The following is a 12,362-nucleotide window of genomic DNA, read 5'->3' on the forward strand; positions in this document are numbered from 1 at the left end:
TCCTGAGCTGTCTCAGAATATTTGAGGCCTGGGTGGGGAAGACCTTTCACTGTGTTTGGGCTTATCTTATGCAGTTTTACCATTTTCAGATTCCACAGCCAAATTCTTACCAGAAATGCAGAACAGGCCTCTTTGAGGTTTTGGAAGTAATGGGAAAATAAATCCTCAAAGGCAGATTTGAATCTTACGTGCTAAAAAGGAAAAGCAGGTAATAAAGGTCAGGGCAGTTTGGGATCATCTCCAGTTTAGAGAGTTGCACAAAAAACTTTGTTTTGATTAATGCGGAATCACACTCAACGTTCATCTTCAGAGACTCGTTATTCCCAATCTCTCCCAACACCCCTGCAGCAGTTTCATTTGTGATGCTAGACAGAAATCACATGGTGTCAGATGACTTGGAAATGCACCGTGTTGTCATTAGCCCTGATCTACAGCAAGAATCAAGCCTTAACTCCTTCAGTTATGTCCCTGCCACAAAGAGAATGATAACTAGCTTGGTAATGTTTTAATTGTCTGCATTTATTACATCAGAACTTACAGTTCACTGCGGAAGTGTCTCAGACCACCAGAAAAACCTTAAAGGAGCCTGCTTGTTATTCACTCAAAGGCTCTTGAGGGAGCTGCTAAGATGCAAGACATGTATATGTATATACTTCTTTGTTAATCTGCCATTTCCACTGTACTAGGTTTGGCCACTTCTCTGAGTAGAGACCCCCTGCTTCCCTCATCGGTGAAGTGCCCTAATTCTTTGGAAGAAGGCAACATTTCCCCTGGTATTGCTGCCTCTTATCTATCCTTCTGCTGTTCTTGCCACCCAGTTGAAATAGTACACAAAAAAGTCATTTCTTAACGACTATATGAACTATGCACTACTCTTACCTTGAAAAATGAGCACGTTCTCAATCCCATATATGGTGTCAAAATTCATCCTCCTTTGTATTTTTTCAGATACCTGATGAAATCAACTAAGCAGCAGCAAGGAAAACATTAAAATCACTCTTTAGGCTAGCGTCTATTGGCCTCACTGTGCAGCCTTCCTAGAAGTGTTATACATAAATGCTGTACAACTGGCCACAACCTCTACATCTAACTTCTATTTCACAGCAGATAATTTAAGAACATAACAAAATATTGCAGCATGCAAGCTGCAAGTCCATCTTCACCAGTTACGTGAGCATGGTTATAGGTTATAGGTAACTTAACTACCTATCAGGGAATCGGAAATGGAACAAAGCTCAGACTCCAGCACAATTTCCAGGCCCTGTAGATCTGCTTCTGTCATCTGGTAAGTTTTCAGACACAATTGCAGCTTGCTGTAGCACAGCCCAGGTTTCATAGCTTCTAGCAATGTTCCAGATGACCAAAGCCAAGAGAATCTCCAACCACCACTGAATGTGGTGATTTTCCTTATGTATCTGTAACAGTTTCAGTGGTGTAATTTCAGCTACAGTGACAGGCAGGAAGGCTGGCTCCCTATGGAAGCAAATCATTTTTTCATTCAGCTGCATACTTACCTGTCCTTCAAAAGTCTAGAGCCACTTCCCTACTGACACGCATATCTAAGGAAAAATAGAGGGAAAGCTAAAAGAACTAAGGGGATTAGACGGTTTATGGAACTGGTCATAACACATAGCACCAAAAGTTAGCTGCTACTAAAAATCAAGACTACCTTAGACGGTTTATGGAACTGGTCATAACACATAGCACCAAAAGTTAGCTGCTACTAAAAATCAAGACTACCTGATGCATGCTGAAGAGTCACATCATCTCCTTATGGATAAATGGCAGCTGGCATTGGAGCTAGCATTCAAAGTTAAAAACTGGAAGTCTCCAAGCTTACTTAGATCAGCTGATAGCCTTCACTGGTCAGATGGCATAAAAAAAATCTCACTGTGGTGAATGCAACACAGCAATTATATGGCTGTAAATCTAGGACTTTCCTTTCTCCCCCCCCCCCCCAAACCTCCCTCCAAAAGAATATTTTTCTCTGGAAAATAGCATCAATATAATGAAAAGGAGAGTAAGAATAGGAATAACTTTTTTAAGGGAGAGAAATGACTGAAAGTAAATAGGGCAACTGTAATAGAAAGCAAATAAAGGAGGTTTAAGCCCTGTATCTGTGTAATAACAGTTGTACCCACATGCATGTCAATATAGACTGAGTATTTGTGAAAGGTCATGCCAATCCACAGAGGGGATGTTAGAACATCTTGCCTTAGGAAGGAGCATTGCCCACAGTAACAAAGAGAGAAAAAAGAGTTAAGTCAGAACAAGCAATATGGTACATGTCTGTCCCAGACTGTCCTTGCATTAAACTTCAGAGGGAAAGTGAAGTGGACAGGCAGAACACAGAGAAACAGAATAGCAGTATCACAAGGGCTGGATAAATCACAGTTCCCCTTCAGCAAGAACTGGAGTATGCACCTTGCATTGGGAATGTTTTTTTCTTTTTCCTCCCAGAGCAGAAACACCTCCAAAGTGCTAGCATTCCTTAAACTGTGGAATGAGTGATGAGATCTAGACTCAGCAATAGCCAGCATTCTCTGAATACACAAACCAATGAGGAAGTTTCAAAATAGACTGAGAGGGGTGAAGAGGAAGAAGAGACGACTTACTCTTTTACAGCTTCCCACTTAGTAGGAAATTACATTTTTATCCAACCCTGCAAGCCCTACTATTCAGTATGATAGATACTGCAGAATTCTACACTGCAATATCTTAATTTCGAACCATCTTCCATTTGGCGGCTTCTGCTTTGAGTGAAATTTGAAATAACACAGGGAGCCAAAAAATTCTGCACAAAGAAATATTTCACTTAAGATACCACACTGTGTAACAGGCTAGATACCTGCACCTGTGGAAAGGGGGCCACATTGTCTGAAAAGCAGGCAAGGAAGGAGGATATTATGATACTGGTCTGAGACTGCTCTGCTGAAAGGAGAAAATAAGTAATAATCATTACATGAGCTTCATATGAGCAAGGATCAGACCTATAGCTTTAGGAATATTTCAGTAGCTACCTGAAATATCTGGTGGCCTTGGGCAAGGGGGCATGGTGGGGGTGATTAGAATCTCACACTGCCTCCCCTCCCCCAATATCACACACTATCCCCCTTTCACTCCTCTCCTCCCAGCTCTGGTCTCTTCAAGGTAAAGGCTCTATAAATTCCCTCATATCTTGAAGGAATAGGGCCTGTAAGTGGGGGGTGGAGAAAGCAGCAAGTTCTCAGATCAATGGCCATTTGAAATTCAGACATATGGCTGAAGCCCTACAGCTGCATGTGTTAATTACCACACGTGTCCCCTGTAAAGTAGTCTGTTAAACACAAAGAAAACAGAAGAGGAAAAAGCCATTCCAAAGGATTAAGTAAATAGTCTAAATTTTTGACCCTGCTCCCCCAGACACATGCCTGTGTGTAAGAACACAAGCTCCCTTCCTTTCCCCCAACACCTGCATGCTGAGGAAGCACAACAGCCCTTGCATCTCTAGCCATGTGCATTGAACCTATCTCAAAGTGTACTTTCACCCTTCCAGCCCCCCTCTCCCCTCTCTGGCCTCTTCTCTCACCAGCCCCTCTCCCTTTCTCCTTTAGAGGACTAATTCCTGGCTGACAACCAGACTAGACTTGGGCTTACAATACGCCTTTTCATTTCCTCGCAGGCAAGAGAATGGATACCTCGCCGCTAGGTCTGTATCGCATGTGTGCAAATGAAGGAAAGGGAAAAAAGCTGACTTTTTTTGCTACTTCTTTTGCAGTTTTTTTTTCCTCCAAGACTATAAAGAGTAGAATTCAGAGCTTTAGGGAGCGAGCACAATGCTACTCTCTAACTGTATTGCCCCAGGTAGTTCACCCCCGGGTCTGAACTTAGTCTAAGGGAGTTTTCACATTTGATTATGAAAACGACAGAGTAGTTTTTCTATATGGGGGAAGGAGGGGTTGGGGGGAGCGAATGGAGGGAGATAGGCAGAGTAATTGAGAAGCGACGGCAGGATCTCCAAAGCATCTAATACGTTTCAGAAGGAAGTCTGTATGTATGGAATAAAGCATGGCTCATGAAAATTCAGCAATTAGGGTACAAGTGACTTCGTTCCTGAACTTAAAACCCTTGCATTTTAAGGAGAGAAAGGTCATTCCACTAAGTTACAGACTGCCAGTCATCTATACATTGACTTTTCAAAACTAGCCCAAGAGTACAGAGCTTAAGAACCACCATCATCTGAAGGCTTTTCTGTGATCAGCTGAGCAAGTCAGATTAAACCTTGTGACTTACTCTTAAGAGCTGTCTTGCTGCAACATCTAAAGGTCCTGTCAGGATCTGAGCACTGAGATTAGCACAGTAACATGTAATAATATGTATGGACCCAGTCCAGGGAAATTCAGTCTAGCAGGAAGACAACTTCTCCCATCCCTAACCTCTATCCAAGCATTTTGCAATACAGCTCCCTTGCTGTCAATATAAAACAAAGACCCAGATGAGCACATAGAGGGAAACTATATTGCAGCTATATCTGTTCTAAAGATGCTTTAATTCCCATAGGGCCCTCTTTGGAACTTGAACAAACATTCTAGTTGCCTCTCCAGCTTCCTTTTACCTATTTACAGGCACACACGCTCTGCATGCATTCAAGCTATCCCATCACAATTTTGTAATTTATCTCCCTTATAGAGAAACCTTGACAGAACTTATGGGGTAAAGGAACTGAAAGGAAAATACTTCCAGTCACATCCAACTGAATCCCTGCACCCAAGACTTAAAATCCATTTCCCATTGCATTATTTTGATTTGAAAAAAACAGCATGAACATTTAGATTTCTAGACTCTTCTGCAGAACACAAATACTCAAGCAGTATAGGGTCAGGTTGTAGGTGTACAAGAAAACAACTCCTAGCTTCAGTTATCTGCAAACCCATCAAATTCTCCAACTTATCTCTGATTTATTTTTAAGAAACAATAGCTACAGAAAACAAGAACTCTAGTACTATTAATTTCAAAATTACAATGATGCTGGTTTTTGCTATGTATTTATGTAGATCCTTTAATAGTACAGTATCTTGGCATGCTCATCCAGACACTCAAAGAGCATGGGAGGAATTTTTTTAACAGCTCTTTAAAGAAGAAAAGGTGTTAAGGCCAGGTAGCTGTGAAGACAAAAACAACCCACAATCCACAGAACTGTTCTATTTCTCTACAATCTGTAACTGGTCAGACACCAGAAATCTGTGTATAGCACATAAACAGTTAATAATACCTTGCCTAATCAATTGTTAGTCTGCTTATTAGATCTACTTAGTAGGCTGCTCAATACCATGACTTAATCATTTTAAAACCTTTATGGCTGTGCTTAAGACATTACAGACATGAGTAGCCTGCAGATTGCTATAACAACCCTTGTAAACTACAATTTTATTAAGTCATATTATATAGACTAACCTGCAGATTAGAAGTCTTGCTTTACAGATGAAAGCAGAATTCTTGCATTCTGTCAAACAAAATATACTTTTAAAAATTGCCTTCTGCTTAAACCTGCCAATGAAACTCTCTTCAGCCTCAAATTTGATACATGTGTTCTGAGGCCCACAAAAAATGTCTTGATGAAAACTAAATAGTTCAGATGAGTCACTGATGTGGAGACCCAGAAGGATTGTTTTTAATTCCATGGTTTCATGTAACTAATTTGAAGTTAAATTTTTCTTCTAGATTTTAACATCTCATAAATCAAACACTTAAAATACTGCTCTTGTCCAGAAAAACAATCCATGATACATGATATTGTAAGATTACATTCCTCTGTCCTCACAAAAACCAATTGGGAGCCTCAGTTAAAAGCTGGGTTCTCTTTCTACCAATATTACAGATTTTGTAAGATAAACAAAATCTACTATACCTTTGAAATTCATTTGCCTTCTACAATTATATTTAACTGGAATTTAATCAACAATTTTGTAGATAGGTACAATACAGGGACAGCGATAAGAAGAATATCTACAAACAGGCAAACCTATTGATTAAAGTAATACAATTTTATAGAACTATTTTTATATTAGAGAAGTCAAACTTCGATTCTGCCCCTAAAGTTGCTTGGAAATATGAAATATGAATTAATCAAAATCTTATGTGCTCCAAACACCATCAAGAAAATTTTGTATTCAGTTCACTGAGGCCTTTGCAGGACAGTGTTTCTGTTACGCTAATTTCTCCCTGTTATTCCTCCGTCTCCTGAGTTCTTATTTTCATGAGTTTCATGAAAACCACCACACATTCATGTTTGTCACAAAGATGTCTTCCTCCCTGTAGCCAACCCCACCACTGGTCAAATCTTGTCAGGGCAGACCGAAAAACTCCCTATATTTCTGGATGTATTATTCAGTGGCCATAAACTGATCAATCAAGTAAGACCAATCAAGGCTCTGCATGTCCAGAGCTTGGTGCAATTACATAGCACAAGCACAGCAAGTCTGATACTTGCAGTAAGCAGACTTATTATGCATGCACAGCACGGTCTGACCTTCCACATAGCTACGCTACACATTCAGCTCTGTCCAGAAGTATCAAATTGTATCTCTGTATTTTGCCATTATTTATCAGGTCGGAGAGGCAGGAATAATTGAGCGTTTGCAGCCTGGCTTTTTGCAGTAGCACAGTTTTCTTTCAGATTTGATCACTACCTTGTTGAATGCGGGAAGGATGGGAGAACATAAGGATCAAAGTCGCAGTTTCAAGTTATGGTCACATTTCTACTTGATAGCCCTCTCTACAGACTGGGACACTTTTGTTCTTGTCACGATATTCTCTGTCAGTACTTTTAAGACACGCTAACCACTATGGAGGCAAAGCACTACTGTCCCTGGGAGCAGATAGCTGACGAATAAAGTGCCAGCTGCACCTACCTTCTTACCACCATCAGATAAAAGCTTCCAGGTCTCCATGTGCAAATGGTTCCATTTATTTACAGTAGCACAAGCTATCCTCCCCTTTGGTTTGCCTGAGGAGAGTACTCACCCTTTACTGCTCAGTCTAATTAGTGACTCAGACAAATGACTCATTACTGATTCAAACTGCTCAGTATACTGGCTGCACAACTAGCCTATTAACATTTTCTAGAGGCAAGTCTCTTGGAAACCACCAGGAAAAATGTCATGGAATGGGCCACCTTGCCCATGTGCACAGCTGAGATTTTCCCCACATCCAAGTCCTCCTTTAAGCCCATTTCTTAAAGTTAAACCAAAAAAAGGAACCCAATTTGAGATGTTTAATTAACAGGAATTTTAAGTTATTCATCTTGGGTTCCTCATATTGCCTCAGTATTTTCTTGTAGGCTGCAAACTTACCGGCCAAAGGCTTTCACAACTCTGTACAAGAGCTAAAGTAATGTCTGCATGTAAGATGGTAAGTGTAAAATGATTTCATCTCCAGCTTTGCCTTTGCGGGGGCCACAGCATACATTCTACTAACATCACTGTACCTGCCCCAGGTTCAGGGAATTGCAAATACTCTTGCCAGCTATCGCAGTAGGGAAACAAAGCTAGTGAAAACAGGCCTGGAACATTATACTCTGGTAAGATAAATTATAAAATAAAAAGGGAATTTGTACTGCTCAAGACTCTCTATAATGACCAACAGTTCATATTGACTGACACTGACAATCTATCCAGCCTTTTTGCTGCATTATTCTTTTAATCTGTAATTACAGAATTGGGCCTCCTTTCCCCCTTCCTTTATTCAGTTGATTTTAAATGGTCTAAACACCTCTCGCACAACATCCAGAAAAGTTAACAGCCACTAGCAAACCACCATCCCTGCTTAGATTATCTTCACTCATCCCTCCTCTAATCCCTGTCCCCACTTCTAATTCACTCAGTTTCCAGTTTTAAGCAAGACGACTGAGTGATTTTAAGATCAGCAACGACATCGCTGCTTTTTACATCCCTTTCTCCTAATCAGTCTACTTTTAAAGTCTGTTTGGTGACTGTGCAAGACGCTGCTCATGGCTGCAATATGCCAAATCTGCAGCTTTGAGCTCCTAAAGCCCCAGCATTCCATAGAAAAAGAAAATAAAGTTTTATTTTGTTTCATGTTTGCTTGTTTTGTTTGAAACCTGTGGCACAATTTCCCTTTGGCTGAAAAGCAGCATTCTGCGCTCTTTAGGCAGAGAAGAAATCCAGTCATGTTGGCTCCAAGGATGCCTTTCAGTGCTTCTTAAAACATTAACAACTTCCCAGTGGGAGAGAGGGGGGAGATCCAGCACTCTAGGGGACAACGTGCATCTTCCAAGTCTCTCAGGCTTTTCAAACTAAGCAACAGCTGGAGCAAATTAGCACAAGAACCTCCTTATGAGACAGAATTGTACAAGGCACAAGCAGAAATAAGGAATAAATAGCAACAGAAATCTGCAGGTTATGCATATCCTAATCCCCCCCAACAACAACTGTATTCTCTGAAAAAGGTCCTGGGAACTTGTTTTGCAGTAGCCTGAAGAAGGAGAGGTGTGTGCTAGCCTAGCTGAGCTACCTTATCTCCTAGATAATGAGTGCTCTTCCTCATTTTCACTTAAAGGATTACTCAGCCCTCCTTGAAGGGGAAACCAACCAATTTAACAGAAAGGGTTTAGAGTACAATAACTTAACATAGCACCCAAGTAAAGTCATTTGTTCAGTGTTTCACTATTCTCATTTAGCACAGCAATTAGCTGAGCGGCCCATCTGCATCACGAGGCTAGCTGCACAGAACATCATCAGTATGAAGAGTTGCTCAGCTGGCTGGCAGGCATCGCCTGCTGACTGGCTGTTTAGCAACAGTCAATAAGCTGCCGTTCTGCACCACTGTGCTCCCAAGTTGGGCAGCACTCTTAGGATGAAGATGCCAGGACACAGAGTGCTGGGGAAAGGCAGGGTCCAAGCACCGCTAGTAGCATTAGGATGCCTTGGATCGTCATAGGCTTACCAAAAAGGCTTTCACCTTCCTTGTCCTCCTACCCCCTCATCAAGTTACCACATAGAGGCCAACACCTGCTGCAAGCAGGTCTTCTTCCTGAAGCTTGTAGAGCAGGAAAGAGCCTGCATGATGATGCATTCTGCCTGAGCCTCCACCTGCTTCAGAACAGTGATGCACGGTGCCTGCAAACTTCAAGGTCAGCCCAACAGGAATTAATACAGTGGCACAGATACTGTAGCTTGAGAAGGTGGGAGGGGAAAATAGGCAATATTCCCTCGTCACTCCCCACCTTGCTAAGGTATGGACTGAGACCTTTGGAAAACCTAGCCCTTACTACAGCTTGGTGATGGGCATCATGCAAGAAAGGGGAAAAGTACAGAGTTTGAGCCTGCTCTAAAGGGGAGGAGAGGGCAATGACATGGGAAGGATAAAGACCTTATCAAACTTCAGTTCCTCTATCTGACAAACTGCAGCTTGGGATATATGTTTGGCATTGATGTGTTTTTCATTAGGGCACAAAATCTTGGAGATGAAAAGGGTAAGAGGCCATATATGGTCAGACTCCACTGCTACCACATCTGAATTCATCTCCTTTATTCCAATATGAGAAGCAAACAGAATGCCAATGCCAAACTAATTTGACTGAAGAGGTAGAGTCAGCCACTTTTCAGGAAACAAATGGGCTGGCACAGACATCTGAATACTGAATAGGCAAAATCAAAGCAACAGGGATTTCTTAGCAAAGGATGTAGCACAACAGATCTAGACCAGAATTCTTTTAAGAGTATCAAGTAAAGAGCAGAAGGTCCAAAGGATTTTGAATCAGCTTTCACCCACGGAAAAAAAAAGTGACAATGAAATTTTAATAATTAGCTTACCATCAGCTAGCTTTTTTGGATCTGCCAGTACAGGGCAGAATTTCAAATACATCCTTCAGTACTAGCAGCACTGGAGTGGTCTCACTTTTCCATACTCATCCACCCTACTCCCTCAAGCCTAATAGAATCAGGGACAAGAGGGATCAACCTACAAATGCTTAGTTTAAACAAACTTCAGCGAGGCTGAATTCAGTATAAGAGGAGCAGTGGTAAATGTCTGAACTACAAGTTCATGCACCAAGTATGTAATGGACAACCTGGGTTTCCATTCTACCACGTAAGAACGCGCCTCCTCCTTTCCAGGCGCAAGTCCACTCTGCATTCCAACAGTGGAGCACTTCTGAGGCACAGAATAAATCAATACTTGCTATTTTCAAGTTTTAAGTTTCGTGCCAATTTGATTTGATTTAAATTTTCCTTATAGGGCAAACTGTACGAGCAGCTGGCATTGTATCTTATGGTAATAGCAGCAGAGCTCTGGACAACCAGAGCACAGGATTTAAAAATAAAAAGGATTTCTTGCCAGCACTCTTGCCTGTTCTCTGCAGAAGGTTTCACAGAGCCACTTCTGGAACTACATGCCAAGCCACATGACCGAAAAAACCATTTCATTTTCTTTTCATCAGTAGCGAGAGAGCCTATGAAAGGGAAGTGCATGTTACTTCACACTGTCTAGAGACCATAACCACTGACCTCCAGAAACTGGGCCTACACAGGATGGAACAGAGGCTACACATTTGGAGAAAGGCAGCTATTACTGACAACCAGCCCTTTTCTCCTTCCAACACTAATTTGTCTCTGTTGTGGGAGATATGCTAGCAACATCTTTCCTTTCATTTCTTATATAATAGCTTAAGCCTACCCAACTGTACTGCTTCCTAGGCACAGCAGCCTCTGTCCAAAGAACTGTTTTGCCCTGAAGACTTGAAAAGCACCAACATTGCACAGTGTATTAGCTCCGTGTTTTACATCCTGTACAAATGTGCCAAAGGAAATCACTTTTGAGACCCTTAGCTATTGCTTTTCCTCCTGAGAGAGCTTGTTCTGTGCCAGATGATGCTACTCGTCCCAGAGATGCTCATCCAAGGGTGGAAAGAGGAGCCTGCTGTACAGGGAAAAGTCCAAAAGCTCCTAAGTCAGATGGCAGCTGTCCAAAGTGATAACAGAAGTTTCCAAAATATGCCTCTACAACAATAAGGTAATCACTGACACAGTTCCTGCTGGATCCCTTCTCTTCCCACCTTTTTTTGTCTTCTTGCAAAGGGTAATCTTTGCAGAAAGAGCCTGTACACTCAGCTAGAATGGACAGTTATAGCCACACTGTCTAGCCACCAGCCTTCATAGAAGCCAGACCTCCAAAAAGAAATCCTTCAAGGAAGCCAGGCTGGCTGACATAATACTGGAGTTTTGAATCAAGGGAATGTAAGTCAATAAAAAGCACCGATAAGGAAGTCAAATTCATTTTTATATTAGGCATTCATCAGCAGCTTAAGAAGTAATGTTAGCTTCCTCAAACTTTAAACTAAATTTTATTTCAGCTTGTAAAAACACTCTCTATTTTAAAAGGCATTTAGACCTGTGCAGACTATGTCATAATCACTCGCGCAGATTTTTTCCAACCTGATGGAGAAAGGCTGAAGTGGCTTGTGTGGAGGCTTCCAACAGACAGGAACAGAGGCAAAATTAGAGAGGATGGAATGTTTACATGATTTGCTTGAAGCATGCTAGCCCAAAGGGAAATATTTTCCTTTTGCTGACAGCTACTGCATACAATGTTTCTGTGGCCATGTGGCCAAGCACACCATTCTCAAAACAGGATGCCAGAGGCAACACCAAGGAGAGTCAGTTTATATCACAAATTTTAAACTAATTCCATCCATTTACAGTTCTCTGTTTCTGTATGTCCCAAATTCTTAGTTAAAAGTAGTAAAGTGGAAAGACCAAGCTCACACACTCTACCCTTTGCTCCTGTTCCTTATGGAATTCAGTGTCAGCTGCTTTTCATTCCAGCAGAACAGACCAGGACAGCTCAGGTAGGAAGCCTGCAAACAGCCCCCACTCAAAAATAACGCAGATTGTATGAGCTACTTGATTTGCCTGTACTTCAGGCTAGACTACAAGGATTGTATTAACAGAATGATAATGATGCATTCAGGTGCCAATTATATAGGTTGTCAGGTTTAACATATAATTACATGTTTACAGAGACGTGTCCTTATCTAAAAGGAGAAACAGGCTTCAGTGTTCAGTTTTAACTGAGTATTTTTCCTTGCATCTTTCTTCACCCTATCTTTTCCTAAGCTACCACACACAAACAATTGACTGGAGAGCAGACATGGAAATATGTTCAAAATACAGCACTGCCCTGGGCTCAACAATCTACAATTCCTTTTAAGTGTTTTCAGGACTGGTTTGACAGTCCCAGCATGGAAGATGTTTTTCAAATTAAGATCTGGCATCACGATAGGCGTTTTCATGCGTTTTGAAGTGCCAGGAACACTTAAAGTGCCATGAGGAGGTTTAGAGAGTTAACAGTAAAAATCCTGCTTC

At 41.4% G+C, this 12,362-nt stretch overlaps 1 protein-coding gene across 12 annotated transcripts in view; it reads right to left on the bottom strand.

Moving 5' to 3' along the window:
- The window catches only part of SMOC1 (SPARC related modular calcium binding 1), a 136,762-nt gene that overhangs the window by 58,158 nt on the left and 66,242 nt on the right, over positions 1–12,362 (bottom strand). The window lies entirely within an intron of this gene.

This window comes from Struthio camelus, chromosome 5 (assembly GCF_040807025.1).
Source record: "Struthio camelus isolate bStrCam1 chromosome 5, bStrCam1.hap1, whole genome shotgun sequence".
In the NCBI taxonomy this organism is placed as follows: Eukaryota; Metazoa; Chordata; class Aves; order Struthioniformes; family Struthionidae; genus Struthio; species Struthio camelus.